Genomic DNA, 15,311 nt, shown 5'->3' with positions numbered 1-15,311 from the left:
ATATATATATATATATAGTATATATATATATATATCATAAAGATATATATATAAAGTCCATAGAACAAACTACAACATTAGCCTAAATTTTCTAAAAAGCTTTAGTCAGACAGTAACACAATTTTCATAACCACTGCACACAAACTAAAAACCAAGCCACAGATTACAGCAAAGGAACATGAAAAAACCACAAACCACACCATGACTAAAGGGCACACACAAAAATTACTTTGCAAGATCATCACAAGTGTTAGTCCTCAGAATGGGTGGTGGTAAGGCTACAACAGGGGAGTCAGCACTGCAAGTGACTGGCTGCTGACAACAACGGTGACTATTTTGGCAGTAGCAGCCATGCAAGACATGACTGCCATCAGGCAAATGGAACCCCAGACACACAGGTATTCCGTATATGCAATAGTACCTGGCGTAAGTGGGCTGGACAGCAGTATTACCCGTCACGCCTTGTTCAAATCCACCTATAAATTCAACTGCAATATCACAAGGATAAAACAGCTGTTTTATAAATGTTGTTAAAACCCCTAACCCTTTCTTCTATAAATCATAACAAAATATATTAAAAAAATCATATGGTGCTATAGTTGACAGATGTGAAAGACCCATTTACAGGAAATCATTTCCAAGTTTCAATTCAAAATCCAGTATTTAATTTCTAAACAAAATTACGATAAAAAGAAATCACCTTCAACCAATGTACATGGAAACGAGGATATGATAACTGCAAAAAAAATCATTTGTAAAGTAAAACCAAACAAAATCACTGAAGTTTTGACTTGCACAAAAGACAAATAATTAAAATCAATTCACTAAGAAAATATCTGAAATAAAGAGAATAATCAGTTACGCAGGGTAGAGAAAGTACAAAGCTACAGATATAGGAAAGATGTACCAGGTAAATACAAGACTAATTATTGCTGAAAAGTTCCAGATGTCAAATTTAACTGCAATATTTATTTTCCTTAATTATTTTCTGTTTTATTAATTACTGGCTTAAACTACCATCTTAATCTTTCTCAAGACCTTCTTACAACTATTTTACTGCCATATTAAATGCATAAAAGTTTCAAAGTAAATAAGAACTACCATATAAAAGGCACTCGACATATCTCTTATAACGACAGATTGATGGAGGGTTAGCTACATTTCCATTTATGGCCTACATAACTTAACCCTCTTACGCCGATTGGACGTATTAAACGTCGAGTCAAAATGTCTCCCGTATGCCGATTGGACGTATCATACGTCGGCTCAAAAAAGTTTTTTTAAAAATTCGCGGAAAAATACTTATAGGCCTACCAGCCGAAAACTTTTGTATCACGCTCCATGGGGGATGCTGGGAGTTCACGGATCAAGGCGTTGTTTTGTTTACAATCGCTACGCAGGCGCGCAAGCGCGAATTTCTTTCTTATCACACTAAAAAGTATCAGTGACACATCTCGGAAATTATTTCGTCACTTTGACATAATTTTTGCACCATTTTAAATTATCCTTTACATGAAATATTATATATGAAAATGTGCGTAATTTCATGTAAAATACAACAAAAAAAATACTCATGATTGTAGCTTTTATCAGTTTTGAGATATTTTCATATAAATAACGATAAGTGCAAAAATTTCAACCTTCAGTCAACTTTGACTCTACAGAAATGGTCGAGAAACGCAATTGTAAAGTAAAATTCTTATATTATAGTAATATTCAATCATTTGCCTTCATTTTGCAACAAATTTGACGTCTCTAGCACAATATTTCGATTTATGGTGAATTTATGAAAAAACTTTTTCCTTATGTTCGTGCGATAACTCTTCCGATAAATTTTTTCGTGCGATTGTCCTAATGTTTGCACCCTTTTAAATTTGCCGTTACATAAAGTTTTATATATGGAAATGTGCGCAATTTCATGCACAATACAACAAAAAACAACCCATGGTTGTAGCTTTTATCAGTTTCGAAATATTTTCATATAAATAACGTTAAGTGCAAAAATTTCAACTTTCGGTCAACTTTGACTACCGAAATGGTCGAAAAACGCAATTGTAAGCTAAAACTCTTATATTCTAGTAATATTCAATCATTTACCTTCATTTTGCAACGACTTGGAAGTCTCTAGCACAATATTTCGATTTATGGTGAATTTATGAAAAAAAAAATTTCCTTACGTTCGCGCTGTAACTCTTCCGAAAAAATCAGAATTTTTTGTGCGATTGTCGAAATGTTTGCACCATTTAAAATTAGCTGTTACATAAAGTTTTATATACGAAAATGTGCGCAATTTCATGTAGAATACAACTAAAAATGATTGAAGGTTGTAGCTTTTCTCTTTTTTCGAAATATTTGCATATAAATCACGATAAATAGAAAAAAAACCACGTTCGGTCAAATTTGACTCTACCGAAATAGTTGAAAAACGCAATTGTAAGCTAAAACTCTTACGGGCTAGTAATATTCCGTCATTTTTCTTCATTTTGAAACAAATTTGAAGTCTCTAAAACAATATTGTGATTTATGGTGAATTTTTAAAAAATATATTTACCTTCACTACGCGCGCCGATTCGCGGCCGCAAGTCTCCGAAATACTACATCGCATTATCCTAATATTTGCTCCTTTTCATATTAGCCTTTTTACAGAGTTTCATATATCAAAATGTGCGCAAATTTATGAAGAATACAATAAAAAATAATTGAAGGTTGTAGCTTTTTCCATCTCCGAAATATGTGCATATAAAAAAATATATATGTAAAAATTTCGACATTCGGTCAAATTTAACTCGTCCGAAATGGTCAAAATCTGCAATTCTAATCTAAAACTCTTACAGTATCGTAATATTCAATCATTTGTCTTAATTTTGAAACAAATTGGAAGTCTCTAGAACAATATTTAGAATTACGGTGAATTTTTGAAAACAACATTTTTTACGTCCGCGCGTTACGAATTCGTACATCATTTTGTGATAATATTTTTCCGGTGTTGATTTTATTGTTTTACTATGTATTATATATCAAAAGGATTGCAATTTAGTGTACAATACAACGAAAAAAAAAGTAACTCGTTAGCTTTGACCGTTTTTTGCACAGCGTGATTTGAATACAATTATCTATGAATTTTTTTTTTCGCTACCATATATCGCATTATTTACATATGATAATGATATTATTTTTCATTTCTGATGATTGCATACTAAACTTCAGGCAATGGAAAAAAAATTAGCCAAAAATGAACTCTTCAAAACTAAGCGAGCTGTGATTTTTTGAAAAAATTATTTTTTCCGCTTCCACGCTCACTCCAAACCGGCGCCGGCATACAGGAGAGATTTTGATTTTTAGGGCTTCGGCGTAAGAGGGTTAAGTGGCAATAGTAGTAATGGTTGTTTATAAACCTGCCTCAGATTAAATGATTTTCTAGCAGTCTGGTCACTTGCATCTTAAGTGTTTCAAACAGTCATTTGGGCCAAAAGTATGGGTAAGGGTGGATTACCACTTTCAATTTGTTTGAATTTACTAAGAAGATCTAGAAGCTCAAGTGCATAGTTTGTTCTTAAATATGCAGAAAATCTAAAAACTATAGTTTGTCACAGATATATTACAGTATTGGTAGGTTGGCTGTAATATGATAACATTAGGATCAACCTGTCAGCATTCCATGTTGTGCAAGATGATTTTCTAACAAATTTGAAGCTATCTCGCTTCTGTTTTTATTTCAAGCACTATAAGCTTTCCAGTTGACATGTGTGACAAAGAAAGTCTACAAATGTTATAAGGTTCCTGTTTGAAGGTTTTGTTCCTCTCATCGAAGTCTAGCAAATGTCAGCAACCCAAGATATCTTCTGACTAGTGTTGCCATCTGATATCATTTACTTGAAACTTATTCTCATTTTGTAATCAAGGGGATTACAGTGGGGAATAAGCTTTCCTAAACATTAGCAAAATATATTCCTTTACCTAAAAGTTTTTTTTTTTTAATCGTATCTTACTTCCTGTTCACTGTTAATGAAAATTATACAATAAACTATTTCATGTCAGATTTTTCCTTTACTACAATAGAAGCATGAATTTTCTCCATGCTTCTGTCTAGAAAAACTTCTACCTGAATTTTACTCAAGTCTAGGACTTCATCTATGTACTTCTAACTATATTTTCTGAGCCTTCCTACTGTTTTTGGCCCCTACGTTCATGTCGAGTAATTTTTTCCCATTCTCATCACATTTTAAATTGTCTCAATCTTTTGTTATAATAGTCTATTTCCCAGCTTCTGGACACCACACTTAGTAACTTCCGTATCTGTAATATGAAGTTCAAATCCCACAAAACCTTGCCTCATGAACCTTGCAATTGTGTAGTTCATGTCTCTTTGAACTTTTTCAATTTCCTTTGGAAGTGGTCACAGTTTTGTATCTAGTATAGACCCTGTACATACATTAAAGTTGTCCACTGTTTACTAAAGATACCCTTACCCACCAGTACTTTAGAAATCTCCTACTTCATGCTGTTGCTACTCTTCCTCTTAATACCCTGTAAATACCTGGTTAACAGTCTAGCACTTTTCCATTGCAAGAAAAATGTTCTTCCTACTCTAATGCATGTCCTTCTACCATAACATATTGGTTCTCTTCTCTCTCATTTCCAGTTTGCTCAAATAACAATAAAGAATTTATATTCCATGCAGTAAATATTTTATGAATTACTGACATTCTCAAAAGTTTATAGTTGCAAATATGCAGCAGAAGATATAATTTCAATTCTGACTGCCTATTAAGGCACTCAGGCTATTATAACACTTAAACCATCTGTAAACTACAAACATATAATTAAAACATACATTTGTACATGCAACCTTAAGTCTTACCTAAAAATCAATGCTTTACAGAGTTTGTGACATAAAGGGGGCCGGCCGGAACCCCTATATATGGTGGTATAGGGCGAAAAATGTAAAGTCATGAAAAAATTCATGGAGCTTCATATGGCAATTGAGAATACGTATACGAAATATTTCGTCAAAATTCCTCTTACTTTCGTAGTTACACGGTAATTAGTTAACGTAACTCAATAAGCCTAAAACATTGATCCGTACAAGAAAATGCAATATTTCTTCTATTATCGTAAATTTTGATAATTATTGTCAAAGAAATTGGGAGAAATGGCATCTGTAGACATTCCCTGAGTCGAGAAGGGAGACTTCAGCTCTGCTACCAAGTCCAGTCATGATTTAGTGCGATCACAAACTTCAGGTAGTTTACACATTCGATTTCACCTCTGACATTCGCTTGCTATTACGTATGTTTATGTATGTTTCGGCAAGAATTTCATCATGCTAATGAGGAAAGGACAAGGAAAACATCTTCCTAACATACAGACGAAGAAAAATCGCTCAAGTATTATTACAGAATATCATAATATATGCGTAGTTAGTGAAGAGAGAGGGGAGGGTTGCGTAGTAACGCCCCCGTCTTGCCTGACAGCACACGTCACACTGTGCCCAAGGCTACGATCTTTGAGCAAAGAGATCTTCATTTATGATTAATAACAAAGTTTTGGTTTTTTAATACCCAAAATGGAATATGAAATTCATAATAATCATGATTTATTAAATTGTCTTTGTAAAAAGAGAGTACACCTTCGAGTTTCACCTCTGACATTCTCTTGCATTTACGTTTGTTTATCTTTGTTTTGGCAAGAATTTCATCATGCCAAAGAGGAAAATACAAGGAAAACATCTCGCTAACATACAGAAGAAGAAAATTCACTATAGAGTTAGTGAAGGGGAGAGAGAGAATTGCGTAGGAAGGAGTGCCCCATCTCGCCTCAAGCAGTGCCCCAGGCTACGATATATGAGCAAAGGGATCATCATTTATGATTAAATTATGATAAATAAAATAGTTTTGGTTTATTAATACACAAAAAAGAAATATACATTTATAATAATCATTATTTATTAACATTGTCTTTATAGAAATACAAAGGAAAACTTTGAACGCCCGTATCTCAAAACTATACTTATTGACCTTCAAAATCTATCTTCTCACTTAGTTTTAAAGCTATAACATTGGAATTTGGTATATAACTCAGAAAGACATTATAGAACAATCAAATAGAGCCCTTTTTTCCAATTTTTGTTTCGTCTTTTTTTTTTTATAAATTTTTTTTCTCCTGATTTATAGGGTTTATTTTTTTAACCATATTGAAAAATTCATATCTACACAAGACTTTTAGAAAAAAAACTCTCCATTTGATTGGAGGTCTACATCAGGTCTATATATGGTAGTAATCCCAGGTCGTAATATTAAATATCAAGGGAGGAGATAGAATTTGAAAAATGATTATTTTCGGGATAAATCGCCCTGGCGTCACAAAACCGAAGGTCAGAGGCAAAAATCATATGCGGTTTGGAGATGTCCCAAGTCACCTTATTAAGTGGTATGAATATCAAAGTCCTGTCCTTAAAAAATGGCATTAGCCGGCCGGCCCCCTTAACCCTTTAACGCCAATTGGACGTATTAAACGTCGACAAAAATTGTCTGTTGGGTGCCAAACCAAAGTATGGTACGTCGAGGAAATTTTTTTTTTTTTAAATTCGCGGAAAAATAGTTATACATAGGCCTATTAGGCGAAAACTTTTAAGTCGCGCCTTGGGGGATGCTGGGAGCTCATGGATCAAGCTGTTGTTTTGTTTACAATCGTAACCGAGGCGCGCAAGCGCAAATTTTTTTCTTCTCACACTAAAAAGCATCAGCGACACATCTCAGAAATTATTTCGTCACTTTGACATAATTTTGCACCATTTTATATTATATATGAAAATGTGCGCATTTCATGTAGAATACAACAAAAAACAACTCATGGTTGTAGCTTTTATCAGTTGAAATATTTTCATATAAATAACAATAAGTGCCAAATTTCAACCTTCGGTCAATTTTAACTCTACCGAAATGGTCGAAAAATGCAATTGTAAGCTAAAACTCTTATATTCTAGTAATATTCAATCATTTACCTTCATTTTTCAACAAATTGAAAGTCTCTAGCACAATATTTTGATTTATGGTGAATTTATGAAAAAAACTTTTTCCTTACATCCGTGCGCTAACTTTTCCGAAAAAATCAGAAATTTTTTCGTCCGATTGTCGTAATGTTTGCACCATTTTAAATTAGCCGTTACATAAAGTTTTATATATGGAAATGTGTGCAATTTCCTGTAGAATACAACAATAAATAATCCATGGTTGTAGCTTTTTTCAGTTTTGAAATATTTTCATATAAATAATGATAAGTGCCAAAATTTCAACCTTCGGTCAACTTTGATTCAACCGAAATGGTTGAAAACCTCAATTGTAAGCTAAAACTCTTACATTCTAGTAATACTCAATCCTTTACCTTCATTTTGCAACAAATTGGAAGTCTTCAGCACAATATTTCGATTTATGGTGAATTTTAGAAAAAAAACTTTTTCCTACGTCTGCGCAGTAACTGCCGAAAATATCAAAATTTTTTCATTCGATTGTCGTAATGTTTGCACCATTTTAAATTAGTCGTTACATAAAGTTTTATATATGAAAATGTGCGCAATTTCATGTAGAATACAAGAAAAACAACCCATGGTTGTAGCTTTTATCAGTTTTGAAATATTTTCATATAGTAAATAACGATGTGCCAAAAATTTCAATCTTCGGTCAACTTTGACTCTACCAAAATGGTAAAAAACGCAATTGTAAGCTAAAACTATTACATTCTAGTAATATTCAATCATTTACCTTTATTTTGCAACAAATTGGAAGTCTCTAGCACAATATTTTGATTTATGGTGAATTTATGAAAAAAACTTTTTCCTTACGTCCGCGCGGTAACTCCTCCGAAAAAATCATACATTTTTTCTTCCGATTGTCGTAATGTTTGCCCCATTTTAAATTAGCCATTACATAAAGTTTTATATATGAAAATGTGCACAATTTCATGTAGAATACAACTCAAAACAACCTATGGTTGTAGCTTTTAGCAGTTTTGAAATATTTTCATATAAATAACGATAAATAGAACAAAATTTGACCTTCGGTCAACTTTAACTCAACCGAAATGGTCGAAAACTGCAATTATAAGCTACAACACTTACAGTCTAGTAATATTCAATCAATTACCTTCATTTTGCAACAAACGGGAAGTCTCTAGCACAATATTTTGATTTATGGTGAATTTTTGAAAACTGCTTTTTTTTACGTCCGCGCGTTACGAATTCATGCATCATATTGTGATAATATTTTCTCTGTGTACCTTTGATCGTTTTACAATTTGTTATATACCAAAATCATCGGAATTTAGTACAATAAAACGAAAAAATAATTAACTCATTACCTTTAACCGTTTTGCTCACAGCGCGATTTGTACAATTATATATGACATTTTTTTTGTGCGGTCATATATTTCAATATTTATATATGATAATGATATTTTTTCTTATTTCTGATGGTCGCATACTAAACTTCAGGCAATGACAAAAAAAGGAGCCAAAAATAAACTCTCAATCTTGAAAATTAAGCATGCTGTGATTAAAAAAAAAAAAAACTTTTTCCGCTTCGGCGCTCACTTGCGAATGCCGCCGGCATACGGGAGACACTTTCGGAAATACCTTCTTGGTGTTTAAGGGTTAATAGTTATATACGAAATGCATAATTTTTTACTCCTAAATGCCACTCAATACTGGAGCAATTGCACACTTTAAAAATGGATTTTTCTATCCAGGCAGACACCATCCACTGCAGACAGATGCTTAATAATCGACACTTTTTTGTCAATAAAAAATCTTCAATATTCTACTATTGATGTACACAAGTCTGAACCAGATGGCTAAACATTTTAACAGCAACATCAAGAGTTCACTGAACTTTGTAACTTTTCATATAAAATTTTATGAAATGTATAAGAAAAAATAATTCACTGTGCAAGATAACTGACCTATTGTATAAGTAAATGCACTTTTACAGCAGGGTGTCAGTTTAGTTAATAAGCCAATTATAACAGCAAACGCAAATGGCATAATCACTAACATAATGACAACTTATATCATTCAAAATTATGTTTACATGTAAGTTCATACAGATTTCAATAAATAACTTCAAATTATGTTTTAATGGAAACTATTATTTATAGTCCTCAATCTCATGAAATGATCCGAAACATAAGTTTTCCAATTAAAAAGAACACCCATAGCAGAAAATGCTCATTCATACACAGATCTATCTATTTACTGATTGTTAATCAAGCTCATTCTTCATGCAGTCTTAATTCTCCTGGGACAGAGAAATGAAAATCTGTATTTGGTGGGTTAGCATATGAAATAATTTACTTTGAAAATAATTATTTCTAATCCTATTACTTCCAGTGCCAAGAATTACGTTATCAAACATCATGCTTCATCACTCCATATCCAAAAGGAACCCTAAGTATTAAAACTAATGCAAGAGGTTGCAATTAAATACTTTTAGATATAATACTTATCAGCAAACAAAGTTACTGGTACTACTTTGGCACCAAATCAGTCTTGGAACAATATGTTACATTTAACATAGAAAAACAATGTATGAATTCTATTGCAGCCAAGCTGTTGGAGCTCTGTATGCATGTGTCTACAACTGTTCCTTCCAACTGGAGAACTTTGGGAAAATCACAGTACAAGCAGTCCCCAATTATTGGCGGACTTGGTTATAGACGATCCAATTTTATAGCACTTGTCTAGTGCCATAAAATCAGTCATTTATGGTGCCAGAATGGGACGAGATCTGGTTATCAGCACCCTAAGGAACCTTATGGCGCACCATAAGGCGCCATAACATACCTAACAGAGGTGCCATAATGGTGCTTATGGCTCAGATAACCGGTCATCAGCGCTAAAAGCACCATTATGGCGCCATAAAACATACCAAATTTGTAACTAATTTGTATTTTTCATAACTAACAAACCTGAGGTCTTAACAGGTAAAGGCCCACCTCGAACCACCCCTCTAGCAGTCTAAACTGGGTTAGAAATATAACTGGTGGGTCACAGGTAGCCGTGGGCATTCTGGGTATACATGCCCCGTGACCTGGTATAGATGCCAATAGTCCCTGGATCTCACAAGTGTAATTTTAATTCTACCGGTTTCCAGCTTGGCGCTAGTAAATCCTAATGTTAAGACCTCAGGTTTGTTAGTTATGAAAAATACAAATTAGTTACAAATTTGGTATTTGTTCATATATGGAACAAACCTTCGGTCTTAACATTAGGAAAGACTTACTTACTGGAGGGAGGTAAGTCTCTACAACTGACTGGGAGTTTGCCACCTTATCCATTTCCGAATATATAGGGAAATTCTAAGAGAATGGACAATGAACCTAGAACCAAAGATATAAGCGAATCTATTGGTTTCCCTCACTGGGTGTAGATACCATTCTATGGTTTACTCTTGTCCCTTGCAACTGGATCCACCCTCACCCCTCTCTTCCCTATTATCTAGAGGGGTGTGTTGCTACTGAAAAGTATATCATAACCTAACATAGCTTCACAGTATGGCTGACCACCTCACCTGCATCTAGTCCGTTCCAGCACATGACGGTACTCTCCTTCATATTGCCCGTAGTTAAAGGAGTAGGAAGAAAGTAGTAAAGAAAAAAGACCAGTCATCCCATTCATTCTACTTTCATACCTTCATCTTAGACTAGACGCAAACTGACCCGCCAGGGGCACTGGATGAGCTATATCACTTGTTGGGCCGCCACCACTGGACCCAAGGAAAGTGTCCAAGGATCTATGGGCAACGTCTTTCAAATAAAATGAGGTGAAAGTTGTTTGGCGTTTCCACACACCAGCTTTCAGAATTCTATCCACAGACATGTTCTTCTTAAATGCCAGAGAAGCACTCAAGCCCCTGATGTCATGAGCTCTAGCTCCCACCTGGCTATCTGACCCTCTGTCTTCTGCCATATAAGCATCTCTGATCGTCTCCCTTAGCCAAAACGATATTGTATTTCTGGACACTTCCTTCTTGTTCCGTCCTGTACTTACAAACAACCTCCGGCACCCCGGCCTGAGGTGCCTTGTTCTCCTTAAGTACTCCCTTAGTGCCCTGACAGGGCACAGGAGCATCTCATCTTTGTCATTGTCTACAAAGTCTGCCAAGGAAGGTATGGTAAAGGAGTCGAATCTGCCGTCTACAATTGTTGGGTTTTGGGTCTTGGCCACGAATTCTGGGACAAACTCAAATACCATTGACCTCCAACCTCTCGAGTGCTTTATGAGATATGACAGGCCATGTAGCTCCCCCACCCTTTTGGTTGAAGCCAGGGCCAATAAGAAGACTGTCTTCAGGGTCAGGCTCCTATCCGTGGACTGCCTTAGTGGTTCGTAGGGGGGTTTTGTCAGACTACTCAGTACCCTGGTCAGATCCCAATCTGGGGCTTTTAGCTCCTTTGGTGGGCATGACTGTTCAAAGCTCCTCATCAGCATGGCCAACTCCCATGAAGACGAAATGTCCACTCCTTTCATTCGTAAGACTGAGGCTAGAGCCGCCCTGTAACCCTTCACTGCAGATACAGACATATGCTTTTCTGTTCTGAGATATATCAGAAAGTCTGCTAACTGCTGAATAGTGGTACCGAGTGGAGACAAGTTCCTTCTACGACACCAATCACAGTATCCTGACCACTTTCCTTGGTATACTGTCGCAGATGATTTTCTGATATTTCCTGCCATCTGAGTTGCTGTTTTCTGCGAAAACCCTCTCGCTCGGAGAAGATACTTGACAGTATCTCCACCCGTGAAGCGATAGGGACTTCACTGACTGGTGGTACCTCTCCATGTGCGGCTGACACAGTAGGTTGCTCCATGGGGGTAACTCTCTCGGCACATCTACTAGGAGTTCCAGTAGGTCTGGAAACCACTCTGCCTTCGGCCATAACGGGGCTACCAGGGTCATCTTGAGGTTCTGAGACTGCATTACCCTGTTCAGAACCTGACGGATTAGACAAAATGGAGGAAATGCGTACACGTCCAGATTGTCCCAAGGGTGTTGTAGCACATCTTCTGCTACTGCCTCTGCGTCTGGGACTACTGAACAATACACTTCCAACTTTTTGTTGTACCTGGTTGCGAATAGGTCTATGATCGGTCCTTCCCACAACATGAGCATCCTGTCCACTACCTGTTGGTGCAGGGACCACTCCGTTCCCAGAATCTGCTCCCTGCGGCTCAACTTGTCGGCCACTATGTTTCTTTTTCCCGGAATATACCTGGCCCTGATGTCTACCAGGTTCTCTACAGCCCACTGATGAAGTTGAACTGTCATCACATGTAACTGCCGAGAAACTAGGCCTCCTTGTTTGTTTATATAAGCTACTACTGTGGTGTTGTCTGACATCAATACCACTGAGTGTCCCTTTACTCTCTCCCTGAATTCCTGTAGAGCTAGAAACGCTGCTTTAACTCCAGCACGTTTATATGGAGTTCTGTCCTTGCAACTCCATTTTGCTGACACCAACTCCATTTTGCTGACACCAACTCCTCCATATGGGCTCCCCAGCCTTCTAGTGACGCATCCGAGAACAGCAAGAGGTCTGGAGAGGATTGTTGAAGGGGGACACCCACTGTCAGATTATCGTCGTTCACCCACCACAGCAAGTCTTTCCTCACTTCTGCCGACAAGGGAATTTGCTCGTACGGGTGATCTACTACTGGTGACCAAAACTCCTTCATCCTCCATTGTAGGGACCGAAGGTGTAGCCTTCCTTGTGGTACTAGCTTCTCCAGGGAGGTTAGGATTCCCAGCACCACCTGCCACTGTCTTGCTGGCTGTGTCTGTTTTCCCAGAAAGGCATTCACCACTTGTTTGCATTTCTCTATTCTTTGGTCTGTCGGGAATACTTTGGGTTCTGTTTTGTCTATAACCATTCCCAGATACTCCAAACGTTGACTTGGATCCAACTGCGATTCTCCTGATTTATCACAATACCTAGGCTGTGACAAAGCTGCAGGAGGGTCGCCCTGTCCCTGAGTAATTTCTCCCTGGACTTTGCTATCACCAGCCAATCGTCCAGATACCTTATTAGCCTGATCCCCTGAGCATGCGCCCGCGTCAACACGAGAGTGAACACTCTTGTAAAAACTTGAGGAGATGTTGTTAATCCGAAGCACAGGACCTTGAATTCGAAAGCTTTCCCTGCAAGACTGAAGCGGAGAAATTTCCTTGAAGACTGATGGACTGGTATCTGAAAGTATGCGTCCTTTAGATCGACTGTCAGCATAAAGTCCCCGATCCTGACTGCTTGTAGAACCGTTTTTGGAGTTTCCATCTTGAAACTGGTTTTCCTTATAAACAGATTCAGCGTTGACAGGTGTATTACTGTCCTCCACTCCCCGTTGGCTTTGGGTACCAGGAAAATCCTGCTGTAGAAGCCTTTTGACGGACTGCATACTTGTTCCACAGCTCCTTTTTCCATCATCTTCTTCACTTCGTCCTGAAGAACAATGGCCTTCTGAGATTTGTGGGCATAAGCGACGTGGGGTAATGGCTGACCTGTCAGGGGCGGGGTTACCTCGAACGGGATCAAATACCCGATCCTGAGAACATCCACCACCCACTGCTCTGCCCCTAGTTCCTGCCACACCTTCCAGTGATTTGCCAGGCAACCCCCCACTGGTGTGGCCGAGTGATGAGAGGCGCCCATCCTATCTTCTTGAGCCTCTCCCTCTTCCCCTACTGCCCCTCCCTCTGTTGTTTCTATTGTGAAAGGGCCGATGAGTTAGCCTATTTGGGGAAGAGGGTCTTGTGGCTCTATTAGGGATGTTAAGTCTCACTGTCTTCTTCCGAGACATTTGCTGCTGTCTTCCCTCCAAAGGAGTAGCTTGACTGTTAGACGTTTTCCTAACTGCCTGCTGCACCAACCTATTGTTAGTGTCCATCCTTCTTCTATCTATCGCCTCTTCCAGTATGACCTCTGGCAACAGCAGTTGCGACTCCAAGATATCCCCATTCCTCATCGCTAACAGGGAATCCAAAGCCACATTGCGGCTTAGTCTAGCCAATGCTGCATCTCTCCTCATTAGCAGGATATTTGCCCAAACATTGGCACTTACGTTTGTCAGGTACGCAATCGCCTTGGAACCTGACTGTAGTAATCTAATGAACAATGATTCATCCACTACTTTTCTTGTTACTTCCGAGGATGCAATCTTCGCCACTGCTGTTGACCAAAGATCTAACCAAGAAGCAGCCTGAAAGACAGAAGAAGCTGTTGCTTCTAACGTAGCAGCCTCTTGGTACGTCATCGAAGGGCACTCCATTTTAACCTGATCCAAGGTTAATCCAGGCCTTAATCTTACAACATTAGGGTTCACTTGTCTAGACAGCAAAGGGACCTTCGGTGTCGTATAATATTTTCTTTGTTTTATCATTGGAGGGGGAATAAATTTAAATGATCTATTAGATCTTAAGGAATTATCCCTTCCTGCAATCTTTGTGTTTACGTGTTGCAAGACCGAATCCGCATGACTCGAACAAGGCAATTCATACGACACCTTGGTATCCCTTTTTAATCCAAATGCCATGTCAATTCCAGGCGGAAGCATACTGGCCGGTGTTTCTGTCTTCTCCGAAAGGTTATTGAATTGACGAATCAAATCAATCACCTCTGCATACGAGGCCAGAAACTCTTGGTTTTCTCCTTCCTCTGGCTCTAATGTACCATTCTCCGTCACAAGGGATGTTGTCTCGCCCCTATCTTCTGACAGAACGGCCCGGAATTCCACGGCCGCCTGCCCCTACGGCCACGGTCTCTTTGATCTTTGCTGGCCGCCGTTGGCTCGATCCCGGATAGTCAGCAGGGGAACGAGAACGCCTCACTCTTTCTCTGCTCATGGATCTAGAGTGAGAATCTCGTCTAGATCTCCAAGATGAAGGCTCCCTTAAGACAGATATAACTTCGTCTCTATTAGTATTGGTATCGTTTATGAGCGTCGGAGAACTCGGCCTCGACCTTTCATCCAGACGGACACTGCCTTCCACGAACGTATCCACCGAGGTTGCCAACTCCTTATTTTTCGTACTTTTAATAGGAGCCTTATCGTCTTTCGTATGTATTTTGAATGGCCTTACGGGCAAAACTGGGGCCTGCATTCTATCCTCTGCTGCACCTTTCGCCGCCAACGTCAATTTTACCAGCGGTATCGTAGTTTTTGCGATCCGAACTGGCAACTCCGCATCGGCCGCTAGTCCGTCGGCCGTCGCCTCTCTCGCTTGTTCGGATTCTTGCGAACGGCTTCGTCTGCTAACCTTGTGCTT

The 15,311-nt window shown here is 38.1% G+C and overlaps 1 protein-coding gene across 1 annotated transcript in view; it reads right to left on the bottom strand.

The window, feature by feature from the left end:
* LOC135210881 (sodium/potassium-transporting ATPase subunit beta-1-interacting protein-like) overlaps nucleotides 1–15,311 on the bottom strand; it is an 86,509-nt gene that overhangs the window by 8,011 nt on the left and 63,187 nt on the right. The window lies entirely within an intron of this gene.

This window comes from Macrobrachium nipponense, chromosome 4, assembly GCF_015104395.2.
Source record: "Macrobrachium nipponense isolate FS-2020 chromosome 4, ASM1510439v2, whole genome shotgun sequence".
In the NCBI taxonomy this organism is placed as follows: Eukaryota; Metazoa; Arthropoda; class Malacostraca; order Decapoda; family Palaemonidae; genus Macrobrachium; species Macrobrachium nipponense.
Note: the sequence above shows the minus strand (reverse complement) of the source record. Positions and strands in the feature narration are given on the sequence as shown.